At 41.9% G+C, this 16258-nt stretch overlaps 1 protein-coding gene across 1 annotated transcript in view; it reads left to right on the top strand.

Annotated features, from left to right (window-relative positions):
• SMYD3 (SET and MYND domain containing 3) overlaps nucleotides 1-16258 on the top strand; it is an 805331-nt gene that overhangs the window by 606738 nt on the left and 182335 nt on the right. The gene's annotated exons all lie outside the window — the stretch shown is intronic.

Genomic DNA, 16258 nt, shown 5'->3' with positions numbered 1-16258 from the left:
AGGCTGCTTTTTGAAGGTGAATCACATTTTTATTTTCATGATAAGAAGACAGATTTCACTGCTTCAAGGCAGACTTTATAGACCCATCAGCACCTATAGCAAAGATGCAAAGAAAGTAACAGGCAGGAAGTATCGCTACCAGCAATGAGTTGGCCCCGGGTGCTTCCAGGTTTGCAGTCAGATCAGCCTCTTTGGTGAAGAACCATCACAGAATCCTGAGACCTGATGAGGTAGCTGCAGATGGGTTGTTCCTGGGCTCCTGAAGCTGAGCCTGCATATGGTTTGCACAGGGACTACCCATGCTGAGTTCTGTTCCTACAACTCAGTTCCTTTCTCCCCTCCAATTTGCTGAAGTCGATGTTTATTGCAAGGGAAACAGAATATCATAAGCTTTTATTGCATTTATGTAGCACTCAGCCAATAAAACCTAAACTCAGAGATGCCATATTTTATGTAGACAGGGATTTGGCTTTGACAAAACTCCCTGTAAACTGATTTTTCAACCAAATACACTGCCTCTTAAGACAATGACTTTCTAAATTTTTAGTTTCTAGGGCTAGTGTACTAAATAAGTACACTGGGATATCTGTCACTTATGTGGAGAATTTTGATTTATTTTTGTTGGGGCCATAAATGACTTCAAAGCAGATAAGACAAGGGAGCCACTATGTATCCATAATATTAGTTTGGTGGTCAGAGCGTATTGATGATGATGATGATGTAGTAAATTAAAGAAGAACAAAACAGGGAGCTTGACAAACAGAAAAGCTATGAGAGATGGTTGGAGTTTTTAGAAACAACCAAGAATTATATATATATATGTACATATATATATATGTATTTTTATATATCTATATCTATCTATCTATATATATATATAGTCTGGTTGCAAGTTATGGTCCTTGATTGGTTTTTATTAGGTTGAAAAAAATGTGCTCTGTGCTTTGCTCACTCTCACATCTTTCTCTGCCTCTGGAGCAACAAGCACATCCTTCGTCTTGCCTACGACGAATCAGTCCTCTCAGTGTCAGGCCCTACAGATGCAGGTGTTTTCCTCCATGGTGCTGAGCAAGACATCCTCTCATCACAAAGAGGATTCTCCCCAGAAGTCCATCTTAGAGTAGCTGGTTTAAAAAGCTTTGTTATTGTTTATTATGCATGTCTTGGTGAATGATATTTCCTCTGCCCATTTGTCCTTCCTCTCTCTGCTGCTGTTTCTACCCATCTTAGTATCATTTGCCTTTCAAGGTCTTCTCAAACCCTGTCTCTTCTGTGAAGTTTTTCCCTATTTCCCACATTAAAGCAAAAGCTTTCTCTATGAGATCTCTCTTGTAGTGGTTATTAATGTTTCTTCGGCTCCCTTTCTGGCTCTTTTGGTGACTTTTCTTCAACTAGGAGCTTTGTGTAGACAGGTAATTTTGTCTTCATCAGTTCTCTATCTCCTGGCACTTTGCCTTGCACCCAGGTAACTCCACTGAACTGAATTTCTATTAAATTGAGCATAGTATAAAGGACAGCAGTGTTTTTTGGTGGTGGGGGCACCGAATAGGACATCTCTTTGTTGTGTGGGACTGTTGTGTCTTTGGGTAAGACTGTGTCCCCATTCCCTGCTTATTTAGTGTCTGTAGCTGTATTCAACAACTGAAATGCATCCTATCCAGTTAAAACTGAACCTTTGAAGCAGAGGGAGAAGAGAAGGAGAACATAAAATAAGACCTTCTGAGACATTAAGAAGTATAATTGATAGGCATTGTGCAGGTCGTGGAATTAGCTGAATTTGTTAATGGAGTAAATTGTGACACTTGGATAATTTCAGAGCTTCCACTTTGCATTTTGGCTTTGCTCTTTATTAGGGCATCCCCATCTTTAGCGTGGTTTCTTGGGGGATGTAGGCACCAAAATGTGGACTCTATCAGGGAAGACTATAGAAGACTGCAACAGAAGATCCTCAATTTCTATTTGTTGAATTAAATGAATGGGGTTTGCTAAAGGCAAGCAAGGAGTGGAATAGAATGTTAAAGACATTTTTTAAAGTACTAATAGTCCTCAGGTATGTCCCAGTTTCCAGAAAGAAAAGAACATGGAAGCCAGCCCGTCACCAGTTTGAGATGGGAACATTTCAAACCACACACAAGGAAAGCTGGAAAACTGTGCAAGATTCCACAATAACAAAAGCTGCCACAGAAATTTCTTACCCTTTGTTTCTCTACACATAAAATCATGCTTTGGGCTACCTTTGGACCATTTCCCTTCAAACCAGTGCTTCTGATAACACTTTGTTAATCAAGGATTTTTGTTCAGAATTGTTGGGTCTTTTTGGTCTGGGTTTGGTTTGGGATGTTTGTAATGTGCTCTAAGGCATGACTCACATGCTGGTTTGATGTTGGTTTCCCTCCAGAATTGTGTTCAGCTATGAAGTACGTTTGATGGTCTGCTAGTCTTATGAAATATGAATCAGGGAAGAAAGCTGGACAGTCCAGGCTACCCTTATGGGAATTTCTGGTTAAAAGAAATTGTAACTGTTATAAATAAGTAATTCCATTAGCTGCCAGTGTTCTCTGGAGCCATGGTAATTGGGAGAAATGTGATTTGCATAAATTGAACATACGCAGTACCCCTAATGTCAGTTTTAATCTAACATGTTTTGGGATTAGGATAATCTGTTTCTCCTCTCAGCCATCTTTATTGTTTTGCCAAAGCATTTAGCTAATTCATGTGTGCTTACTGGGTCTTGGAAGCTAGGGTAACTGTTCTAGAAACTTTGAGGAATGTAAGGGTGTGTGAGACCCATCCATGTCTTCACTAGTTAAAGGTATAGTTGGGGAAACTGCACGGAACAGAAAACAATATTAGAATATGACACCTACTATGCTGTAAAGGTAGATGTATAGGGCTTTCTGGAAGTATAAAGCTGGGGCACCCAAGTGGTAGTAAACAATGGGAAGTGGGGAGCAGAGAAAGATGCTTCCCAGAGGAGTGGCTCGTGTACTCTGAAAGAATCCATGGAGTTAGAGTTGGGTGAAGTCAGGGAAGATGTTCTGACAAAGATACGGAGGCCAGAGACAGAGCAGTGAGTCCAAGAAACAAGAAGCAGTTTATGTTAATAGAGTAAAGTATTCAGATAGGACCAGATGGTGAGGGAGTATGTGGTGCCCAGATCAGCAAACTCTTTGGTTAATCTGAAGGTTTCATAAAACACCTGATATAGGAAGCAGTCTGTATATATATAACTATATAACTATATAACTATATAACTATATAACTATATATATATATATATATATATATCTGCAGGAGAGAGACAGGCAATGGGATAGAACTGAATGGTTTTCAAAGTTCTACATTAATTTAAAAAGTTTTTATTTATTTGAAAGGCAGAGTGACAGAGAGGAAGAATCCGAGAGAAAGAGAGAGAGAGAGAGAGAGAGAGAGAGAGAGAGAGAGCTTTCCTCTACATTTGGTTCGCTCCCCAAATGACCACAATAGTTGGTGCTGGCCCAGGCCAAGCCAGGAGCCAGTCTCCCATGTGGGTGGCAGGGGCTCAATTACTTGGGCCGTCATCTGCTATTTTCCCAGGCACATTACCAGGGAGCTGGACTGATAGTAGAGCTGCAGCACCCAAACTGCTGCTCCAGTATGGGATGCTGGCATCACAAGGTGCATCTTAACCTGCCACACCACAATGCCAGCCTACCAAAGTATTGTTATTGATACATAATTGTACCTATCTATAGAGTACAGTGTGGTGTTTCAATATGTGTATACATTGTACAATGATCAAATTAGAGTAATTAACATATACACTCCCTAAACATTTTTTTATTTCTTTGGGGTACTAACATTAAAACTCTTTTCTAGCTACTATAAAATAAATATACAGGGTATTATTGTTAACTGTATTTACCCTATTGTGCCATAGAACACCAGAACTTGTTCCACCTGTCCAACATTTTACCCGTTAACTAACTTTTCCTTAGAATTCCTACCCCTTCCCTCCCCCATTCTCTAATAATCACTATTCTACTCAAAATTTCTGTGTGATCAGCTTTGTTAGATGCCACATAGGAGTTGAGATTGTGCAGTTTTTCTTTCTGTGCCTGACTTGTTTAATCTAACCTAATGTCCTCTAGGTTCAACCATGTTGTCACAAATGAAATGATTTAAACCTTTCTTGTGACTGAACAATATTCCATTATATCTATATGCTACATTGTCTTTATCCATTCACTTGCTGGTAGATACTTAGGTTGAGTCCATACTGTGGCCATTGTTGAGTAGTATTGCAGTAAATATGGGAGTACAGATGGCTCTTCAACATAATGATTTCATTGCCTTTGCCTATGTAGTCATTAGTGGGAATGCTGGGTCAGAGTCACTGTGTTTTAAATTTCTTATAAGGATGTGAAACAACTTTTTTCTGATGATATTGGCAACTTAGTGAAATGCATATTTCTTCAAAAACCCAAATTTAGAAAAGTGACATTGGAGGGGCCGGCACCATGGCTCACTTGGTTAATCCTCCATCTGCGGCGCCAGCATCCCATATGGGCACTGGGTTCTAGTCCCAGTTGCTCCTCTTCCAGTCCAGTTCTCTGCTGTGACCTGGGAGAGCAGTGGAGGATGGCCCAAGTGCTTGGGCTCCTGCACCCACATGGGAGACCAAGAAGAAGCATCTGGCTCCTGGCTTCGGATCAGCTCAGCATGCTGGCCGTAACAGCCATTTGGGGAGTGAATCAACCGAAGGAAGACATTCCTCTCTCTTTCTCTCACTGTCTATAACTCTACCTGTCAGATAATAAGGGGAAAAAAAAAAGAAAAGTGACATGGAGATAAAAAAAATTAAATAGCTTCATATATAACTAAGAAATCAAATTCACTTTTAAAATATTTTCCCAGGGATAGCAAAGACCTAAATAGTTTCACTGGTGAATTTCACTAAGCACTTAAAGAATATATAAGAGCATGGCAATGTGTTCTTTAAGAAAATAGAGACGAAGAGAATGCTTTCCAGCTCCTTTTTTTTTAAACTTTTATTTAATGAATATAAATTTCCAAAGTACAGCTTATGGATTACAATGGTTCCCCCCTCCCCCATAACTTCCCTCCCACCCGCAACCCTCCCCTTTCCCGCTCCCTCTCCCCTTCCACTCACATCAAGATTCATTTTCAATTCTCTTTATATGCAGAAAATCAGTTTAGTATATATTAAGTAAAGATTTCAACAGTTTGCACCCACATAGAAACACAAAGTGAAAAATACTGTTGGAGTACTAGTTATAGCATTAAATCACAATGTACAGCACATTAAGGACAGAGATTCTACGTGATATTTTTTAAAAATTGATTAATTTTCTATGCAATTTCCAATTTAAAAAAAAACAAGTTTTTTTCATTTTCAATTATCTTTATATACGGAAGATCGATTCAGTATATACTAAGTAAGGATTTCATCAGTTTGCACCCACACAGAAACACAAAGTGTAAAAATACTGTTTGAGTACTAGTTATAGCATTACTTCACATTGGAAAACACATTAAGGACAGAGATCCCACATGAGACGTAAGTACACAGTGACTCCTGTTGTTGACTTAACAATTTGACACTCTTGTTTATGGTGTCAGTAATCTCCCTAGGCTCTAGTCATGAGTTGCCAAGGCTTTGGAAGCCTTTTGAGTTCGCCGACTCCGATCTTATTCTGACAGGGTCATAGTCAAAGTGGAAGTTCTCTCCTCCCTGCAGAGAAAGCTACCTTCTTCTTTGATGGCCCCATTCTTTCCACTGGGATCTCACTCACAGAGATCTTTCATTTAGGTCTTCTTCTTCTTCTTCTTCTTCTTCTTCCTCTTCCTCTTCCTCTTCCTCTTCCTCTTCTTCCTCTTCTTCCTCTTCTTCCTCTTCTTCTTCTTTTTTTTTTCCCAGAGTGTCTTGGCTTTCCATGCCTAAAATACTCTCATGGGCTCTTCAGCCAGATCCGAATGCCTTAAGGGCTGATTCTGAGGCCAGAGTGCTATTTAGGACATCTGCCATTCTATGAGTCTGCTGTGTATCCCGCTTTCCATGTTGGATCCTTCTCTCCCTTTTTGATTCTATCAGTTAGTATTAGCAGACACTAGTCTTGTTTGTGTGATCCCCTTGACGCTTAGACCTATCAGTGTGATCAATTGTGAACTGAAGTTGATCACTTGGACTAGTGAGATGGCATTGGTACATGCCACCTTGATGGGATTGTATTGGAATCCCCTGGCACGTTTCTAACTCCACCATTTGGGGCAAGTCCGATTGAGCGTGTCCCAAATTGTACATCTCCTCCCTCTCTTTTTCCCACTCTTATATTTAACAGGGATCACTTTTCAGTTAAAATTTCAACACCTAAGAATGATTGTGTGTTAATTACAGAGTTCAACCAATAGTACTAGAACAAAAATAAAAATTACTATATCCAGTACCTTTTAAGACACCAACTTAACCCTGATATCCAAACCTAATGAGAATAAAGAAGAAATTCAGAGATTTGTTGCCCTAATTAATACAAATGAAAAAACTTCAACTAAATTTATTTTTTAAATCTAGAATAAAGAGTAAGATATGAACCATGATATTTTGTGTGTATCTGATCTACAATTGATTACTTTTTAAAACATGTTTGCACGATGGTAATTATACTTTCGGTCCCAGTGTAGAGCTTTTGTAGGCATTTCTTGTAGGGCCAACCTGGTGATGAACTCTTTCAGTTTTGGCTTGTCATGGAAAGTCTTTATTTCCCCCTCATTTTAATGGATAACTTTGCTGGGCATAGTATTATTGGCTGAAAGTTATTTTCCCTTCAGAATTTGGAATATTTTGCCCCATTCTTTCCTGGCTGATGAAGTTTTAATTCAGTTCACAACAGCTAAGATATGGAAACAACCCAGATGTCTATCAACTGATGCCTGGATAAAGTATATATGATTATATACATGTGTGATTATATATATATGTGATTATATTTATATATATATACATATACATACATATGTACATAGATATACAAAGACTATAGAATACAACTCAGCCATAAAAAAATGAAATACTGTCTTTTGCAATGAAATGGATGCAACTGGAAACCATTATGTTTAGTGAAATAAGCCAGTCCCCAAGAGACAAATATCATGTTTTCTCTGATATGTGATAGTTAATGTAGAATCCAAGAAGAGGCAGAAGAATAAACAGACATCTTATGATTTGATTATTTTGATTATTGTTATTTGATTATTGTTTTTAACACTTGTTCCTGTAGAACTGTGGTCTTTCTACTTTTGCGTGTTGCATATTATCGTTAGTAGTGCATTAGGCCTGTAATTGTAAAGCAAATTGAAATTAAGTTTTTGCAAAAATTAAGGAAGGAAAGAGGAAGATTGAGTGAGGAAGAGAGGGAGGGAGGTTAGCTTCTTAGAATTATGTGTATGAGGCCGGCGCCGCAGCTCAATAGGCTAATCCTCCACCTTGCGGCGCCGGCACACCGGGTTCTAGTCCCGGTCGGGGCACCGATCCTGTCCCGGTTGCCCCTCTTCCAGGCCAGCTCTCTGCTGTGGCCAGGGAGTGCAGTGGAGGATGGCCCAAGTGCTTGGGCCCTGCACCCCATGGGAGACCAGGATAAGCACCTGGCTCCTGCCATCGGAACAGCGCGGTGCGCCGGCCGCAGCGCGCCTACCATGGCGGCCATTGGAGGGTGAACCAACGGCAAAAAGGAAGACCTTTCTCTCTGTCTCTCTCTCTCACTGTCCACTCTGCCTGTCAAAAATAAAAAAAATAAAAAAAATTTTAAAAGAGTGGCCTCCGTCTTGGCCTCTAAAAAAAAAAAAAAAGAATTATGTGTATGAAATTTGTTCTCTTTATATTAGTAAATTAGTTTTTAAAAATCCATGATTAATATAGTGGGGATTCCCTTATAAGTAGAATGATTTTTTTTCTGGCTGTTTTATAGAATTCTCTCTTTGTATTTTTTTAAAAATTTATTTTATTTGAAAGAATTACAGAAAAAGAGACAGAATGAGGTCATCCATCCATTGGTTCACTCCCCAAATGGCTGCAACAGCCAGAGCTGATGCCATCTGAAGCTAGGAGCCAAAAGCTTCTTCTAGGTCTCCTATGTGGGTTCAGGGGCCATCCTCTGCTGCTTACCCAGGTGCATTAACAGGGAGCTGGATTGGAAGAGGAGCAGCCAGGACTCAAACTGGTACCCATATAGGATGCTAGACTGCAGGCCAGGGCTTAATCCACTGTACTACAGTGCCAGCTCTGTGTCATGTATTTTTTTTTTTTTTTTTTTTTTTTTTTTTTTGACAGGCAGAGTGGACAGTGAGAGAGAGAGAGACAGAGAGAAAGGTCTTCCTTTGCCGTTGGTTCACCCTCTAATGGCCGCCGCGGTAGCGCGCTGCGGCCGGCGCACCGCGCTGTTCCGATGGCAGGAGCCAGGTGCTTCTCCTGGTCTCCCATGGGGTGCAGAGCCCAAGGACTTGGGCCATCCTCCACTGCACTCCCTGGCCACAGCAGAGAGCTGGCCTGGAAGAGGGGCAACCGGGACAGGATCGGTGCCCCGACCGGGACTAGAACCCGGTGTGCCGGCGCCGCAAGGCGGAGGATTAGCCTGTTGAGCCACGGCGCCGGCCTGTGTCATGTATTTTTGACAGCTGGACTGTAATGCCTTGAAGAGGATCTTTTTTGGTCAAATCTGTTAGGATTTTTTTGAACATTCAGAACCTGGATGTCAGTGTCTTTCTCAAGATTTGGAGAATTTTTAGCGACTATTTCATTGAATAGGTTTTTTTTTTTTTTTTTAAGATTTATTTGTTTGAAAGAGCTACAGAGAGAGGTAGAGACACAGAGAGAGGTCTTCCATCCACTGGTTCACTCCCCAGATGGCCGTAATGGCTGGAGCTGCGCCAATCAGAAGCCAGGAGCCAGGAGCTTCTTCCAGATCTTCCACATGGGTGCAGGGTCTCAAGAACTTGGGCCATCTTCCACTGCTTTCCCAGGCCATAGCAGAAAGCTGGATCAGAAGAGGAGCAGCCAGGACTAGAACCAGCACCCATATGGGATGCCAATGCTTCAGGCCAGGGCTTTAACCTGCTGCGCCACAGCACCAGCACTGGATAGGTTTTTCTATGCCTTCTCCCCTTCTTTTTTTCTGGAATACTCATAAAACAGATGTTTGTTTCTTCAGTGATGTTCCACAGGTCAAAGGCTTTGCTATTTTCAATTTGCTCTCCTTTATTCTTTCATCATCTCTTTCTCCATTCCTTTTGTCCTTCCTCTCTCTCTAAGTTATTTCAAAAGATCTGTCTTCAAGCTCAGAAATTCTTTGTTCTGCCTACTCACTTCTGTTGTTGAGATTCTCAACTGTATTTAAAATTTTTGTTTTATTTGAAAAGGAGGGAGGAAGGGAAAGAGAGAGAGCAAGCAAGAGTGCACTTCTATCTGCTTGTCCACTACTCAAGTGCGGGGTGGGGAGGGTTGCGGGAGAACAAACACTTCCATCTACTGATTCATTACCCAAATACCAGAGAAAGAGAGGGAGAATGAGAAAGTACTACCATCTGCTGGTTCAGTACCCAAATGCCAGGGAGAGAGAGAGAGAGAGAGAGAGAGACCACAGTTACATTCCCATCTGCTGGCTCACTATCCAAATGCAAGGGAGGCAGAGAGAAAATGCTGCTGTCCACTGGTTCACTACCCAAATACTAAAGAGAGAGAGGGGATGGGAAAGTGTTCCCATGTGCTGGTTCAGTACCCAAATGCCGGAGAGGGGAGAGGAAGAAATAAACACACTGCCACCCATGGTTCACTACCCAAGAAAGAGAAAGGAAGTGAGTGCTCCCATCTCTTGGATTAATACCCAAATATCTGCAACAGCTCTGACTGCACCAGGTGGTAGCCTGGAGCTAGGAACTCAATCCAGGTCTCACAGGGAGAAGCAGGAACCAGTCACTTAAGTCATCACCACTGATTCCAAGGTCTGCAATAGCAGAAAACAAGTCAGGAGTCAGAGCTGGGTATTGAACCCACATACTCTGTCATGGAATGCAGGCATCTTAACTAGTGCCCTAACCACTAGAATAAATGTAAAAATTCAACTCTATTTTTAATTTCATTTATTGAGTTCTTAAGCTCCAAATGTTTTGATTTTTTTATTGTCTCTATCCATGATGAATTTCTCATTCACATGATGACTTCTCTTCCTGATACTGTTGAATTGTCTGTGTCTATACTCTTGTGTTAAGTTTCCTTAAAATCATTAATTTTGAGTTCTTCAGCAGATCCTTTAGCAAGAAGTCACAAAGAAATGGAAGTTAGAGTCACTCTGTTCCTTTGGTGATATCTTGTTACTTTTTGTTTAATGCTTCTTTGTGCCTCTGTGTTGGTTTTTGGAATCTGGTGGGTTAGTTGCTTCTACCAACTTTACTGGATGACTTGTAGTAAAAGACTTTTTGCTGGCATGGTGTCCTAGGATATTGGTTGCATATACTGCCTTGGCTTTGTTTCTAGCTGCCTTGGCTTTGGTTCTGGTGCTTTAGTGGCATTTCCTTGTAGCTTCTTCAGCTATAATCAGTGTTGGTGATGTTTGTAAGTATTTTGACAGCCTAGGCTGCAGGGGTAATAAGGTTATACTTCTAACTGGGATGTGGGTCCCTAAGTGGGACAGGTTCGCTGGCAGTTCTGGGCTGGTGCATCTGGCTGGGGGAGAGGGGTGCTTCTATCCGTTTCTATGGGTTGTGTGAGAGTAAGTCCACACCATGGGCTCACGAGGGTATGACACACCATGCCAGTAGTGGAGTGGGTCCCTGCCAGTGTCCAAGGGCTGAATAGGTAACCTGATGGGTCCTCCAGGGGCCAACCTGCGCAAGGAAGTCTGCCCAGCTACTTCCCAAGACTGGGGCCTGGGTGGAGCTGAGTGTCTGTTTCTTAAGGCCTCAGTGGGCTGAGCTTAGAAGAATGGGCTGCTCAGCTGCTTCTTGGGAGGGATCGACAGGGTCACCCAGTTGCTTCCTATGAGCCTCAGTGGGCCACACTACTCAAGAAAGGCTGTTTGAATGCCTCTTAGGTTCATGATTGGGGGGGGGGGGTGCTGCTCTCTGTGTCCCTAAGCCTCTGGAGCTGTAGCCTGCAGGCTAGTGGTTCATTTACTTCCTGAGACTGAAAGATCCTGAGCAAGGCCACGTGGCTACTTCTGGGGCAGCAGAAGGGAAAGTAAGACTGTCTGTTTCCTGGTGTCTTCTGTAGGCCAGGCTACTCGAGTATGCTGCCCAGTTTCTTCCTAGTGCCATGGGAGCATGGATGGGGCCTTCTAGATGGTTCTCATGTCTGCGTTTGTGGAGCTGCTGGGACAAACTGCTTCATACAACTCTGGGGGCATAAGGCCTCAAGATGGCTCCATGTTGCAAGAGCCAGGGTCAGAGGGTGCAATGAGAACTGGACTCTTTCTTCCAGGCAGTACAACAGTATGATAACCTAGCAGTTCCCCAAACTGGACTTAAGCCTGCAAGGACCACAGGATTTTCCAGCAGTAAACACATCAAGAGTCTACTGTGACTGGGGACTGCTCAGGTCCTCCTGCTTGCCTTTGCTCTGATGGGTAAAGTCCATCTTGGTTTAGAGATGGTTAGGAGCAAAGGAATGGCAGATGCTGTGTGCTTGATTTGCTTCTTTACAAGGCCTTGTGCTATAAGGTCTAGTCCTGCACTCACTTTCTTGCCCTACTGCTTGGTGGTTGGAATCTGTCACTGTGTTGTATTATTCAAGGTTGGGAGAAGGGTGGTAGAGGCAGCTCCTAGTGCAGTTTGTTGATGCTAATCCAGAGGCTCAGTCTTGGAGTACTGCCTTGGGGGTGGGTTGGGAGTAGGGAGACTGCTTGATATTTGCCTTCACTGTGATGAGCTTGGTACTGACCCTGGACTTAATCCCTCTCCCTCCTCCAAGCCAGAGAGATCTCTCTCCACGCTGTACTACTTATATGGGGGCGGGGGGGATTGACACATGCAACTCTGTCCTTCCTTTAATAAGAAGTGAGTTTTTCAGTCTTTTTCAATTCAGAGCCAGTGCTAGCAGAAAACAATAACTGTAACTATGAGACTGTAATTCTAGGAGTGAAAACAATGTCTAATTTTGATTTGGTCTTGTTGTCCACTCAGTTGTAGATAATGTAGATAATGAAATGATGGTTTCTTGGAAAAGGAGTTCACTTTTCTTTGATATTTTCATGTAAGCAAAATTTAAGATCTGGAAAAATCTCTTTGATATTACTGTAATGTTAGAGATGATTTAGGGCATTTTTCTTAAGAGATGCACATTAAAATGACAGAGCAATGGTCAGTGGCGTTAATATTTTAATGCAGTTTTGTTCTGTGTTGTTAAAGCATCCACTGATCAGTGGCCAAGTTTCAAATGTATATTGTCACCAAATGAGCCCTACATATAGTGAGTAGATACTCCATTAGGACTGGTGAGTCAATGAGTTTTTAATGAAGGTTTGTCTCTGGCTGAAGAAAATTATTTTTCTGTCATTACTGGTTAGTGATCTGCCAGGATTTTTCCAAAAATATAAATAAAAATGTTTTTGCCCTTGAGCTTTGATAGGTGTTATTTTTGTAAGCTTCCGATGCATGAAAGAGGCAGAGAGGAAAATGGGTCATTCTTTCTGAAGGGATGGGGTGTTCCTCTTTGGAAGATGCATATTTGAGCCGAGCTTGAGGTGATGAAAGGGTTATCACTGATCCGAATGTAGAGGAAGGGGCACTGGCCGGCTAAGGCAGCAATGCACAGATATGTGTTGGCATAGTATGTGATGTGTCAGAGATGTAGCACTGTACATGCCTGTGATAGACTATAGGGCATAGGGAGAGATTTGGAGACTAGAAAGGCACTCATGAAATCACTCAGAGAAAGCCTTGTGTGCCTTTATCCCATAGGCAGTGAGAAGCCATCAAAAATCTTTATGTAGCTAGATGGCGTGTTCAGATGTGAGTTTTGGTAAAGTCTCTCTCAAAGCAGTTTAGAAGATGAAAGGTAAACTGAAGACAGCAGGGAGGCCAGTTAAAAAGCCATTGCATAGTCCAGGTAATGGTTACTGGCAGTTATGAGATACCAAGGGAGGCTGTAAGAATCTATTTATGGGGAGTAAATGAAACAGCTGGTCTCCTGTTGTCCATTCACTGCCAGGCACTATCACTCATGAATTTTGGTGGTTGTAATAAAGTCTTGGGTTAGTTGAGCACCTTGGAAGTCAGTGGCTTCACACTGAGCATGCTGTAATCATTCAGTAACTACAGCCAATTGACCTGATTGGGTTCTGGGACTGATCTTGTGCTGTATTGAGAATTAGGGTCCTATAGTTAACCCAAGATGGAACATAGAGATTAGCTCATTTTACCACCTAACTTCATATTAGGAAAGTGAGACCAAGAGAGCATGACAATAGAAGATGAATGTATGAGAGCACTTCAAAAGATTCATGGAAATGGAAGTAAAAGCTAGGTTATTTTGAAAAATATGTTTGAAATCTATGTGTGGTATACCTTTTGAAATCTATCTCTGCCTGTGGCACCGGCACACCATGTTCTGGTCCCAGTCGGGGTGCCGGATTCTGTCCCGGTTGCTCCTCTTCCAGTCCAGCTCTCTGCTGTGGCCTGGGAGTGCAGTGGAGGATGGCCGAAGTCTTTGGGCCCTGCACCTGCATGGGAGACCAGGAGAAGCACCTAGCTCCTGGCTTTGGATCAGCGTGGTGCGCCAGCCGCAGCGGCCATTGGTGGGGTGAACCAACAGAAAAGGAAGACCTTTCTCACTGTCCACTCTGCCTGTCAAAAAAAAAAATCTATGTGTATTGTTTCCATAATTCCCATGTCCCATAAATGTTTTGAAGTCCTGTCATATTTTCCACCCTAAACTTACCACTAATAGGCTGTTTCAAAGAGTGCGTCTAGAAATTGCTTATTTAGAACATAGTATTCTCCAGAAACAGGAGGAATTTGCTTGATAGGGTGGCCCTTAGCACTTCAGAGGCAATCCTTGCTCCATATTGTGAGGCAGGAGAATTAATTTCAAGGAATGAAAAAGTGGCTGTAGTTTCAGCTGAGGGAGGCCAGTTGCCACAGGGCATCACCTGGCACAGTTGTGAAGTTCTTCAGGTTTCATGGTGCTGTGGCAGCTCTTGAAGGAGCTAGTCTCTTCTAGAGTACCCAGAGGTATGAGAACAGCTCTTATGGTTAAAAGAGCATCAGACTTGCATCAAAAGATCCACATGGGTGCAAATCCCAGCATTACCTGAATTCAGGACTTTTGCTGCTTGTTACTGTCCCATGCCGCCTTTCCAGATGTCTAACACAGTAGATACTCAGTAGCATCATTGTCTACATTTCTTGTGGGTAGATGCTCTTGTTTTGGTGTTCAGAGTGGCATGTAATAGTTGTCTAACACATGAAGAATCTGTGGACAGCCAGCCACCCAGATCATTCTTGGCTTCCATCACCTTGGTGATGGCCATGGTGCATTTGATGCGTCTAGCTAGCCAGGCCAGGCCTCCCCACTTCCATGTATGTTTAGTGCACCTTCCTAAAACTGTGTTTAGTGTCAGAGAGGATTGCCTTCTCTGCCCTACCATGATTCCAAACAAGTGAGTTCATACCTTTTGGACATGAGGTGCTTTCTTTAAAGTATGAGAAAAACCACACAGAGTTCTTTGCTCTAGGGAGTTTTTGTCATCTCCTTCATGGATAATCCTACCTTTCTGCTCTCCTACATTATCCCCTTCTTCCTCTACTACACATACTCCCAGAATTACTTTCTACATTTAAAACCAAATAAAGAAGTAATGTATATACTATGGTATAGGATAACAAATGTTACAGGAAAAAAAAAAAACTAGAAAAAGGTAAAGGAATTAAATTAGGACTACTGAGGTGAGGTGGGAATTGGGTTGTTAATTTAAATAGGGTGGCCAAGCGAGACCTCACTGAGAAAGTGAGATTTGATGTGAATTTGAAGAAGAGAGAGGTCACCATAGTGGAAAGGAAACCGCCAGTGGCCAGGCCTTGAGATGGGAGTGTCAGGGTTGGCTGGAGCACCGACCAAGATTGGGAGGGGGTCGTGAATTCAACGAGGGAATGGGGTAGGGATATGTGAAGCTCTGCTTCTCTAACTGCTAGTTACAAAGAACTGTTTTGTAATATATATTACAAAATGATATATTTTTAAGTTTTAATCATAATGAAATCTTAAAATAATATATAGTAAAAAACTTACCAAATTAGTATGAAGTTTCTAATTGCTTTTCTACTTTGTTGTTACTGATTTCATCATAGGCTAGTTTCCCACATCATGCGCTAGCACCAGTCCTGGGTCCACACTGAGTTGCACTGTGGAACTTGGCCTTTACTCAGGCAGAATGAGGGAGCCCTTGTAGCATTGGAGTAGAGTGCTGGGAGCCAAAAGAAAGAAGGGACAAGAGCACTTGTGAGACCTAGAGTTTATAGGCAGGAGATATGGTGATTGATGCCAGAATGGTAGCATTAGAAAAGGTGGAGAGCAGTTGGTTCTGCATGTATTTCTACGGTAGAGCCCATAGAATTTCTTGGATTAGATGGTTGAGTTAAAGGAGAGTCAAGTCAAGGATGACTCCAAAATGTCACTTGGATAACTGAGAAGATAAGTTACTATCAACTGACAGTAGGAAGATTCCAACTGAGGGTGGAACAAGTTACAGACCAAATCAAGGATGGTTTTGTATGTTTTTAATTAGCTTTTGTGCATTGGAAATGGAGACCTATTCAAGTGCAAAGTGTTTAAACATCAAGCTGTTGCTTAAAGAACTGTATCGTAAAGTAGACTCTTAGGGCCAGAGAGAAGCCCAAAGACTTCTTTAACTATTTTCTCTCACCTAGTATCTTTATCATTCAAAGCTGAAAATAATTATTGTTTTTGAATGGGTTTGAGAAAATTAAGAGCCTTTATCATTGATTGCACTCTAACATTAAACTGTCTCCTACTTGGAAATAATTCCGCACTTTTTACCTTAGTTACAAGTAAAAGAATTGCCTCCTAATTGTAAAGATACCAAGTTTAAATAACCCTAAATCCCACGAGGCAGCTACAGAACTGATCAGGATTTAAGAGCAATCTGGCTGAATCATCTGCCACACATTTGATTGCCAGGATTAATTTGGCATCTCTGATTGTCAGTAGTTACAGAATTATTCATTACTAAAGCTTAGTAGTACCAAAAACACA

The sequence above is a fragment of the Lepus europaeus genome, chromosome 14, assembly GCF_033115175.1.
Source record: "Lepus europaeus isolate LE1 chromosome 14, mLepTim1.pri, whole genome shotgun sequence".
Lineage (NCBI taxonomy): Eukaryota > Metazoa > Chordata > Mammalia > Lagomorpha > Leporidae > Lepus > Lepus europaeus.
This window is presented reverse-complemented; position numbering and strand designations above follow the sequence as displayed.